Source organism: Macadamia integrifolia, chromosome 14 (assembly GCF_013358625.1).
Source record: "Macadamia integrifolia cultivar HAES 741 chromosome 14, SCU_Mint_v3, whole genome shotgun sequence".
Taxonomy (NCBI): domain Eukaryota; kingdom Viridiplantae; phylum Streptophyta; class Magnoliopsida; order Proteales; family Proteaceae; genus Macadamia; species Macadamia integrifolia.
Window position 1 is genome coordinate 9,404,070 of NC_056570.1, and position 12,790 is coordinate 9,416,859.

The following is a 12,790-nucleotide window of genomic DNA, read 5'->3' on the forward strand; positions in this document are numbered from 1 at the left end:
TGCCTCTCTCTAGCCATAGAACCATCCTTTTACTTTTATTATTTATATTGCATCTTTTTCATAAAGCAAAGTAGAAAAGCCCTTGTAAGAGTACTCTCTGATCAAGTAGGGAAGCTCATACTATTTATGGTGCATCCCTCGGGTTAAGTAGAGATACCTACTTGTGTGTCTCTCTTTAGCTTTATTCCCCTTTTATTTTATTTATTTTGTTTAAGCTCTTTTCTTTTCTTTTACTTTATTGCTTTTTATTATTTGCTCTGAGTATTTTAAATTCCTCGATGATGAATGGTTAGGGTTAGATGTGAATGGTTAGGTTTTTAACTTCAATTGTAATTCCAATTTCTGTAGTTGTGTTGGTTAGGACATTCTTTTAGATGCAAGTGTTTTAGGACAGTAGTTAGAAATAGATCACACGCATCAATCCATACACTTTCCCATTACTAGAAGAAGCTAAAAATAAAGTGGCTGCCTCCTTGTGTTTGGCCTGTAGCTACAATGATCCGTATGCTTGCAGTTACTTTTAAATCTCAAACACCACCTAATTTACCATTGGCCCCAACCATCCTTACCGCACAAGATGTTGCGGATAATGGGAAATATAATGCAAGGTATGGAACAAAGGCAAGCATAGTTTATGGTCAAAATCGATATCTGGATCCAGGTTGCCATAGAGGCTCGGAGCACACCTTTCGTACCTCCCACTCCACCGATACTAGCACCAGCACCCGTTGGCCTTGCTACCCCACCTACACCCCAAATTTGGGCCTGCCAGCACACCCTCAAAATTGGCTTATCAGGGGAAGGTAGGGCTTTGTCATTTAAGCATAGAAGGGGCATCCAAACTGGGCAATGTGAGACTAAACCGTGGATCGCACAGGATAGACACGTATATTTTTTTTCCAGGGCCGACAGTCTCTGATACCAAATATCAAAAGACCATTGAGAGAACCATTGAGCCCATCGAAGAAGTTGTGCATGTGGGAGAATCTTTTGTGGTGAGAAGTCTTCTTGGTAGCACAATCACAAGATTTGTCACCTTTGCACTTGATTTTAAGATAAGAAGTATTACAAGCAGAGGAGACTGTATCAGAATGATCTTGTAAATCTTTCCAAACTTTTTTAATGTTGCAAAGCTTATCAAGGGTAGTGAGGGCATAGCTGTAAAGAGAACCAATAGTCCATGAAGCCAATGGAATTTTCTAGTTCTTCAAAAACTGCTGTGTAACAGCTGGTGGTATTTATTAACCAGTCATTGTGGGCATACCTTCCCTTGATAAGCCGGTTTTGAGGGTGTGCTGGCAGGCCCAAATTTGGTATCAGAGCCGGTCGGCCCTGGGGAAAAAATGTGGGTGTCTATCCTGTGCGATCCACGGTTTAGTCCCACATCGTCCAGTTGGGAAAGACAACCATTTTGCTAAAAATTATCCTATGTCTCGCAAGAAAGATAAGGCCATGCACATGTTATCCTCTCTTCACCATGAAGATCTTCAGGATGCAGACCTTGATACTTTATATTCTCTTAATGAAGCACCTACCGATCTTTCTCTATTTGCAATTGATTTCCCTGACACAGACTCAGACCTAGAGTCTTCTCTCTCCGAGTCCAAGGAATCTGATCCCCTCTACTAAGTGATCCCTTTCCTTTCTCCTACTCAGACTAGTGTTCAACCCCTTCTTCTTCAAAGCCAGTCAGTTTCTCTTCCTCATGTCTCAGTCCAAATAATTCCTGAACTCTATGTTAAACCTATCACCCTTATTGCCTTCTTAGACACAGGAGCTGCTACAACAATTCTAAACCCAAAAGTTCTTCCCAAACCTTTTTAAAAAACTCAGGATCCACCCCTACCTTTCCTTGTAGCTAATAGTGAAATCTTCCATACCACCCTAGTGTCTAGACAATCTATAAAAATCTAGCTTTTTCCCACCTTGTCTGTTACCCATACAGTTCTAGGAACCCATTTTCCAGGAAAAGACCTCATCATAGGTTTTGATGTCCTCAGCCATCTCCCTCTCCGATGGACTCCCCAAGGTCTCATCTATAAACAACAGCTTCTTCCTTGGTCCCCTATTTCTAACCTCTTTTTTGTAGGTTCCTCTATGTTTGAAGAACTCAAAGTACACATCCTCACCACATCTTGTGTGGAATCTCATTGGGATTTTCTTACCAAGTGTTCTCAGCCTTTTTGGCAGAACCCTGACTTCTTCATCACATTGCCATTTAAGAAAAATGAAGATGTCAATCCGACAAAAGCCAGCCATCCAGGCCTAAATCCAGATCTTCTTTTTTTGGCTATTCAAGAGATTTAGCAACTACAGTCCCAAGGTCTTTTGGAACCGACTCTTTTTTCATAGACATGCCAGGCATTTTATGTCAACAAATGAGCAGAACAAGTTTCTGAAAAGTTGAGAATGGTGATCAATTATCGACCGTTAAACTTCTTTTCGGTTGATGAGAAATTTCCTTTTCCAACTCGTCCAGCTTTACTTCTCCAGTTAGCCCATGCCACTGTGTTCTCCAAGTTTGACCTGAAAGCAGGATTTTGGAAACTTGGAATTGTCCCAGAAGATAGACCAAAGATAGCTTTTTGCATTCCAGGCTATCATATGCAATAGACAGTCATGCCTTTTGGTCTCAAAACAGCACCATCTCTGTTCCAAAGAGCCATGATGAAGATCTTTGCTCCCATCCAAGACCATGCTCATATATATTGATGATATTCTCCTCTTCTCCAAAGATGACACAAATCATCTTCGACTTCTCCAACAATTTCATCAAATTGTTTAGAAATATGGTCTTATGCTCTCTCCTAAGAAGATGCAAATTGGCATCCCTTCTATTGATTTTCTCGATGTGACCAACTCCAAAGGGAAATATCATCTGCAACCACATATTGCAACCTCTTTACAGTTATTTCCAGATGGCCCTCTCACCAAAAATCAGGTTCAACAGTTCCTCGGGATAGTCAATTATATGATAGAGTTTCTTCCCCAACAGATCATACATACTTCTCTACTACACCAGCTTTTGAGTAAAAAAGCTCCTCCATGGTCTGCTGCTCACACATCAGCTATACAAGCTTTAAAAAAGCTTTCTGAGAACCTCCCCACACTCCAGATTCCATCTACTGGAAATAGAATTTCACAAACAGATGCCAGTGATACTCATTGGGGTGCAGTCCTACTTGAAGAACAGACTCCTGACACTACAAGAACTGTCTGTGGATACAAAAGTGGATCTTTCAAGCCTTCTGAGGCCCATTATCATTCTACTTTCAAAGAAATCCTAGCAGTCAAGCGTGGCATAGAAAAATTCCAATTTCATCTAATTGGTCATCAGTTCCTCGTTGAACTTGATAGGTCCAGTTTCCCACGCATGCTTGAATTTCGCCAGAAGATTCTCCCCCATGCAAAACTTCTCCAATGGGCTCAATGGTTCTTTCAATGGTCTTTTGATGTTAAAACATAAAAGGAAAAGAAAATGTATTGGCAGACTTTCTCTCCCGACCTACCTCAACCTTTGCCATCATACCTTTACTTTTCCCCATAACCCTTGGAACCTCTACTTCTCAGACACCACCACCACCTAGTCATAACCTCTACTGTTCCCTTCCACCATGCCTTCCCCCATAAATTATCCAAGATTTAACCCAAAGAAAAGTCATTTCTTACAGTAAGACTACAACCATCCAACTTCTCATGATTGCTCTTCGTCGTGAAGGATTAGTTTTACCAGGAAGTTCTTTTCACCCAGATTATCCATATCTTACCCTCTTCTCTTTTACCACCTTATAAGAACTCCAAGATCTCCCTCTCATTTACAAATGTATCTTTTGGCATCTCTGTTCAGCCTACACCATTTCCCTAAGCCTCCCTTTAAGCACCATCCACTGGTTTACCACTCGCTGGATGTTTCCTAGTCCAGGATGTTCTCGGCCTAACCTAACAATCCTCCACTTCTTGCAACTCTTTGCCCCTATTCCTCACTGGTTCCATCTTTTTTCCTCCCATCTTCCACATGAGGATGACCCAAATCCACACTATATTACCATCCTGTTCCACCGACCTCCTCTCATCCACCAAACCTTTGACCAGTAACAATCCTGCCATTACATCCATTACACTCCTAATTTTCACATATTAAACATCAGGACTTATGAACTCTATACCAATCGAGTCCAGCACCGGAATGAATGGAGATCCTTTCTGGCTACCATGTGCGCTGCTAATGATGTTCTCCCACATCAGGTCCCAGCCCCACTTCTCCTCTGACTTGATACTGCATGGGAACTTCATCAAACTGGCATGCCCACAATGATTAGTTAATAGATACCGCCAGCTAGTACATAGCCAATAGTTCTAACAGCACAGATAGCAGTTAATGGTTGGTCCCCCACTTATCTTATGTATGGTTTATCATCTTGGGTTTTGTTAAAGAAAAAGTAGTGTGTTGTGTAGTGTGTGTCATAATGGCAATGTACTGTTGAGTTGTGTGTGTCATGATGTATAGGGTCCACATATCTGTGGAATCCTAAGTCCTCTTATCTTTTGTATTGCACTCTATATATAGGGATTATGAATGAATGAAAGACATCAAAAGTGTTCGTGTGTGAAAATCTTCTAAAATGGCTTAGGATTTTGGCAACTTGGAATTGTCCCAGAAGATAGACCAAAGACAGCTTTTTACATTTCAAACTATCATATGCAATGGACAATCATGCCTTTTGGTCTCAAAATAGCACCATCTATCTTCCAGAGAGCCACGTTTCTTATTCTCCGGCTAAACTCCTTCTTCTGGCTATCACTCTTGTCTGGATTGAACCTGTTATAGCTAAAGATACAGTCTAGGCCACGCCCTTTTGCATGTAATCCTTGCTTATGGTTCCTCCTAGCAGAAAAAGACCCATGAGCATTGTGGGCTTTCAAGCTAAGGATGCCGTTTAGTGCCCTGTTTGGCTCGGGTTGCATTGCCATTAAGTACTATGATCAGAGGGGTTCTTGATCGGCCTTGACTAGCTGTGTCTTTACCTATTCCAGTTTCTCCAGCAGGTAGTGATGGTTCAGATTTGGATTTTTCTAACTTCCTTTTGTTGATTTAATGGCTTCGCCTTCTTCCTCTTTGTTTTCTTCTCCTCGCCGCTCTTCTTCCCGATCTTCTTCTTCTACTTTAGATTATCTTTATGAGCTTTCTTATGTTCCTGATGATCAAGTTATCCCTGCTACCTCTACACCTCTTCTAAATCCATATACTATTTTCCCTAAAAATCCAACACCGTCAAAATGGACTACTCTTCTTAAACCCAATAAGACTCCTCCCTTGAAAGAATTGGTACAGGCCTCTTGCTTTGATCAATTCTAGGTTCCTGCTACTGAAAAAGAACAGATTTTCACTCTTGAGATCCCTTTGGAGCTCATCCCTCAATAGATCCAACAAGGTTATACTCATCTCCACTTAGGAGTCATCAAGTTTTCTCTCTTTTTCCATGGTAGAAAAGGACTCCCGGTGGTCTCTCGAGTTGCCTTGCTTGACAGTCGGTTTTTACGGTACCAACATGCCGTGATTGCCACTGTTTAGACAACTTTGAATGCTGGAACAGTGTTTTTAACTCTGTATCTTAATTTTAATATTCCACTGCCTAACCCTCTGCTCCCCACTACCCTAAAATTCTAGATCCAAATTACTGGTGTTCCCCAGAATTTTATTGCTAAGGCTGCTACTTTGCACTATCAGATGGCTTACTGCTTGCAAAACCATGCATTTGATCTTCTTATAGGCCATTCTGAAGATGCGTTGTTCATCACTATGGACTCTAACCAAGTCCCCCCGACAAATATCCAGAGATGAACTTCTTTGTCTCCTTCCCACTTCTTGGGTTACAGCTTCTAAACAACAAGTCTCAGCCTCTCAGCCACAAACCCCTCCAAAACTAGTTCAGTCTACAGATCTGAAATATATCACCCATCCTAATGGAGAAGTAGAAATTCGGTTTCCTCCTCCTAGACCCCGTCCTTCTCCGTTTGCCACCTCCTTTGGTATGATCCAAGAAAAAATTCCTATTAAGTCTTTTGATTCTAAGGGTGATCTGATTTACTTCTTCCAAGATCCAGTTACTGGTCATAAATACTTTGACCTCTGTGACTGTGATGATTGTCTACAAGACTCTGAAGATAATTTCCCTCCTTCTCGTCATTCTTCTAGATGAAAGTCTACCCAACATCAGTTACAAGAATGCTATGAGGTAGGTGATTCTTCTGTTGGTCTCCTTAGTACTGAATCAAATTATCCTTTCTTTGTTAAGTATGGAAACCCCAAGGTTGCCAAGGTTCCTTCTAATCCTTCTCCTTACAAACCTCCTCCAAAACCTGATATACCCTCTCCAATCATTCCTCCCTGTTGTATATATACTCCAGGTGCTTCTTCTTCTTCTCCCCTTAAACCCCTTTCTTTGACTCCATGATTCTGGTCCCGATGTTCATGGTATCCGTCAAATTTGGAAAGTTAAACCATCCGTTCAGGCCACTAGTCGATCTGAACCAATATCTCCTGCTGAAGCAGCTTTGAATTGGCAGGTAGAAAATGCTACTGTACAGAACCAATATCTTGAGCGTATATTGGTCCAAACTCAACAAACTCATGGCACTTTATCCCATCATGATCATCTTCTCCAATCTCTCCGTAGAGAAATTGATCAGGTCCACACTGAACTTGCTGGAATTGCCTCTAGTGTTGCTAATACTACTACAGCTTTTGCCCATATTGGCCAGAAGGAAAAGCATCTCAGGTACCTTGAAGCCCAACTTTAACAGATGCAACAACCACAACCTCCTTCTTTTGCCTCCTCTCGTCACAGACAACAGCAACCACTTTCAAAAATAGTTTCCAGCTTTGTTCCACAAGATCCTTTTGCTATGTATGTCTCTCCTGCACCACCTGTCATCTCTTCTTCAAGGACTTTTCCTACTGAAGAACTGAAAGAACTTCAAAGACAACAATATGCTCTTCCCAAAAGAACATGAGCAGCCAGAGGACGTGCTCGCAGTAAACTCCCACCAGTATGGACATCTACTATTGCCCTGATGGATCTTAGTGATTATGAGGATGAATTTACAGATGCCCTACCAACACCACCTCCATTTACCCCTTATCCTATGCCTATCCTATATCCTACACCACCACCTCCTGAACCACATCGGTCAACCCCACCAGTTCCTCCATCACCTACCCCTGTGTCTACTACTCCTCCTAAAACTATCCATACTATCGTGTCCCCCTTAGAAAATACTTTATCTGAGTTCCTCACAACCCTGACCATCCCAGATCCTCTCCCCCTTCCTTCTTTTATGAATGAAGGACCACCGCCTGCTGCACCTCATGTTTTTGAAATGGATGATGATCCTGAAGTCTAGAATCCTAAGGAAACACCCAAACAACCCCCTGTCCCACCCACTCCTTTTAACCCATATCAAAACCAGGACCCCAAGTAATTTTTTTCCCTGGATGATATTCCTGTTCCTAAATGGGGGTCTCAAATTTCTGATTTTCATGCATGGATTAATGCTGAACTACTTCATGAAGGAGCGTCAACTGTCACTGTCTTGTCCAAATTTGTTGCAAGACTCTAAGGAAAACTTAGGGAATGGTATTTAGCTCTTGGTCCTTACAGACAACTGCAACTTGTGCAACTTACTGAGAGCCAGTTTGTTACCACTCTCTATCAAGAGTTTCTTGGCCCCGTATTAAATGATCTTTCAAAGGCCCATGATGAATTTCTTCAAATGAAGTGTTGTTCTCTTCTTTGATCAGATCTTGACAAACATTTCTCCAGAATGACCAACCGATTCCATAAAATCGGTGGTATTGATTATGAAAACTTAAAGCAAGTTTTCTTGAACTCTCTTCCAGAACCTCTTGGAGCAGATACACAGCAGTTGTTGAAGAACCAGAATACTCCATTGGCTTCATGTACTGTTGGTTCTCTTTACAGCTATGCCTTCACTGTCCTTGATAAGCTTTGCAACATCAAAAAAGTCTGGAAAGATTTGCAAGATCGTTCTGATTAAGTCTCCTCTGCTTGTAATACTTCTTATCTTAAAATCAAGTGCAAAGGTGACAAATCTTGTGATTGTGCTACCAAGAAGACTTCTCACCATAGAAGGTTTCCCCTTTCTCTCAGCATCAAAAATGGAAGCCAAGGAGCAAAAGGAAATTCTCCTTCCCTTCTCCAAAGAAAAAATGGAGATTTCTCAAGAAAAAGCAATATAGAGGAAAGAACAAGTCCACTGCTCTAGAGGCTCTGACCCCCGTACTTCTCTAATTCTGGCCAAGACCAACTTTTGCTATTAAAATGGGTCGGAGGCATGGAGAAGGTCTTCATGTGATGGGATGTAATGATGAACAAAAGATATTATGTGCGGTTACCAACTCCAGAATGAAGCGGATGGTTGGTGGAGGTCCACTAAACCTATCCCGAGGGCCTACTAATCCCATCCCTACTTGGGAGGACTTTAAGGAAATGTTCTTTAGAAATTACTTCCTCGATAGTTACAGGGATAAAAGGGAGAATGAGTTTTTAAACTTGGTGCAAAGGTCCTGATAGGTATTGGAGTAACAATAGAGGTTCCAGGAGTTGTATTACTTTTCTCTTGAAAATATCAGGAATGATCTGGCCAAGGTCAAAAATTTTGAGAAAGCATTGAGGCCTAGCATTAGTTTGATGATGGTTGGACTAAGATTGCAAACCTATGTTGAGGTTGTGTAAGTGGCTAAATCCATTGAGGATTAGCACAAAGACAACTTCACGGCACAGTAAGGAATGGAAAAAAGACTGATGGGGTCAACTGATTCTAGGGAACTTAGCAAGCTTTCTAGACGGCCATATCTTAACCCAGCTGTAGTTCAGTTTAGGAAACCGGAAGCAAGCCAAACCTCCCAATCTTTCAGTCTAGTGGTGTGTCTCAGTCATTGAGGTCAAACCCTCGATGTTTTCACTGCGATCAGTCAGGTCACTTGGCCAAGACATGCGCCCACCATCGGCGGGTGATGCACCCAACACACTACCTCTTAGGCCCCAGTAGACTCACCCAGCCAACAGGGCCAGAGGCCACAAAGACGAGTGTTTTCTATAACGATAGAGGATGTCGAGACAGCTCCAACTGTGGTAACAAGTACCCTATTGTTTTCATTATTGCCTGCCCATATGTTGTTTGACTCAATAGCCTCTCATTCATTTGTGTTATCGACATTTGCGAGAAAGATGGGAATTCCACCAAAGAGATTAACTTAATGCTTAGTAGTTAGTACACCCATAGGAAGTGTGGTGGGTTTAGATTATGTATATGAACCATGTCCGGTGACTATTGGTGGAAATGACTTAAATGCACACCTAATCGAGTTGGGCATAATCGACTTCGATGTGATTTTAGGGATGGATTGGTTGTTGGCATACAGAGCCAGTGTGCTATGTGCAGAGAAGATGATAATCTGTAGACCCCGTGATGAGGGAGAATTCACCTTTGTGGAAGATAAACCCAAAAAACACAAGAGGATTATTGTATCTGCCCTCCAGATGATGAAGCTACTGGATCGAGGGTGTTAGGGCTACTTAGCATCTATGACGGATACTGAAATAGAGGTCAAGCCATTGACCAAGTTGGATGTGGTAAGGAAATTTCTCGATGTGTTTCTAAATGATTTGATGAGATTGCCCTCAGACCAAGAAATAGAGTTTGTCATAGACTTACTCCCAATATCGACACATGTGTTAAAAGCCCCCTACCACATGGCCCCCACAGATTTGAATGAATTACAAATATAGCTTCAAGATCTTCTGAAGTAGGGATTCATTAGATCTAGTGTGTCCCTGGGGGAGCACTTGTATTGTTCGTCAATAAGATGGACAGAAGTATGAGATTATGCATTGATTACCGAGAGCTTAGCAAGCTAACAATCAAGAACCAATATCCTTTGCCAAGGATTGATGATCTGTTTGATCAGTTGTACTGTGCTAAAGTATTTTCCAAGATTGAACTTAGGTCAGGCTACCACCAACTCAGGATCAAAGATAGTGATGTCAGCAAGACAACCTTTAGATCTCAGTATGAACTAAGGATTTAAGGGATGGTTTTGGGTATCAGTCTATTTTACCTTTGATTTTTATAAAAGCTACTATTCTTTTACTGTTTTACCCCTGAAAAGATTCGGATAACCGATTTGGATTGGTATCGAATTAAGGATCGATCTCAGTCGAAATTGATCTGATACAGTCGATACGATTGATCCTAGACCGATACTTGAAACCATGGTATGAACACTATGAGTTCTTCATAATGTCATTTTGGTTAACCAACGCAATAGCTACATTCATAGACTTAATGAACTAGGTATTCCAGGATGTGTTGGACAAGTTTGTGATTGTGTTCATTGGTGACATCTTGGTGTATTCCAAGAATACAGAGGAACATGCTACCCACCTAAGACTGGTTCGACAACATTTGAGAGAGAAGAAGCTTTACGCCAAGTTAAGCAAGTGTGAATTTTTGCTTCCACAAGTGGCATTCCTAGGCAACATTGTCTCAAATAGGGGTATAAAAGTAGACCTAGGGAAGGTGAAAGCAGTTCTAGAGTGGGACACTCCCAAGAATGTGGCAGACATTCATAGTTTCTAGGATTGGTCGGACACTACAAGAGGTTTGTTGAGAAATTCTCCAGCATTTTTTTACCAATGACCTGACTCACACGAAAAAGTGTGAAATTTGAGTGGTCTGATGCTTGTGAAAAAAGCTTCAGAGAACTAGACACAGGTTGATATCGGCTCTAATCTTAACTATTACAACCAGTACAGCTAGTATGGTTGTGTATAGTGATGCTTCCAAACTATGCCTAGGTTGTGTGTTAATGCAGAATGGGAAAGTCATTGCTTATCTATCCTGTCAGTTGAAGGAATATAAGAAGAACTATCCTAACCATAACTTAGACCCGGCAGTTGTGATTTTTACCTTGAAGATTTGGCGGCACTACTTGTATGGTGAGAAGAGTGAGATATATAGTGACCATAAGAGCCTTAAGTACTTCTTCACCGAGAAGGAATGCAACATGAGGCAGAGGCGTTGGTTAGAATTGATGAAGGATTATGACTGTATTGTCCACTACCATCCAAGAAAGGCTAATGTAGTAGCTGATGCACTTAGTCAGAAATCATAGGCCCTAACTCTTGCGTCATTGACCACAAATGAGCATCTTATCGAAGAGGCCGGGAAAATGGATTTGGAACTACTAGTGGAAGGTGTCACCTTGTCACTATCGGCATTGGTAGTGCAGCCTAGGGGTGCAATAGGGCCAGGTTGGGCTGGGCTTCTTAAAATCATAGCCCAACCCTATGTCCCCTTAACTAGGCCCAAACCTGCCTTGATCCTATCAGGGCCACAAAAACTTCAACCCAGGCCCAACCCTTCAGGGTTAAACCCAACCCTTACCCGCCTTGATTGGCCCTGATTTTCAAAGTTAGGCCGAGATGACTCTGATTGACCCTAACCCTGACCCTGATTGACCATGGTTTGCCATCAACGGTTGGGTATACCCTAATCCTAACCCTGCAAAATATGAAATAACAAAAAATAAAAAATATTCATAATAAAGAGAAGAAAAAAACACAAAGTCATAAATTAGTGAATTACTTGTCATGAGGACATCCTAATGCAAACATTCAAACAATATAAATAACTCCAACTATTAAGGTAAACAAAGAGGAGATTATCCTAACAAAGCAAATAATCTAAAAAAAATTCAGTTATTTGTTATGATAAACAAAGAGATCATCTTAATAAGGCAAACAATCTGAAGATCTCAAAACTCTTGTCATATTAAACAAAGAGGAGAACATCCTAAGAAAACAAAAAATCCAAAGTCAACATTAGAGGCAAAAACCAGGGCCGAGTCGGGCCAAAATCAGGGCCAAAAGTCTGTGTAAAAAAATCAAGGTTGGGTTCAATGCGGGCTGGGCGGCCAAAGACATCAACCCTTACCTACCCTGACCCTAACTCAGGGTCAAAAATTTTAGGGTCGGGCCGGCCCTCAGGGCTAAATTTTTTAGGTCGGTTCTTGTTTTGGATCGAGGGTGGGCCAAGTGTGGGTTCAAGCCATCAGGGCCAAACTTGCACCCCTAGTGTAGCCTAGCCTAGTAGAAAAAATTACTGTAACTCGAGTTACTGATGAAGAGTAAGAAAAATTGATAGTAGACCATAAAGAAGGGAAACAGAAGGACCATGATTTCTCCTTAAAGAATACTCAAGTTCAAGGGAAGGTTGTGCGTACCCAGTGATGGTGACTTGAGAGATACTATTTTGAGAGAGGCACGCAGCTCTCTATAGTCCATTCACATGGCAGCACCAAAATGTACAAGGACCTAAAAGCCTCCTACTAGTGGAAGGGGGTGAAACATGATGTAGCCACACATGTGTCTAGGTGCTTCACTTACTAGCAAGGCAAGGCAGAAAGACAAAGACCCCATGGTTTACTACAGTCACTACCTATTCCGGAGTGGAAATGGGAGAATATCACCATGGACTTTATCACGGGACTGCCCCGCACTAATAAGGGCATGGATGCGATTTGGATAGTTGTTAGCCTCTTGACTAAGGCAGCTCACTTCATCCCAATTAAAGTCACCTTTTCCTTGGACAAGTTGACCAAGTTGTGCATTAACAACATCGTGCGACTACATGGTGTACCAGTTAGCATTATCTCTGATCAAGATCTCAAATTTAATTCTAAGTTTTGAACATGTGTACAGAAGGC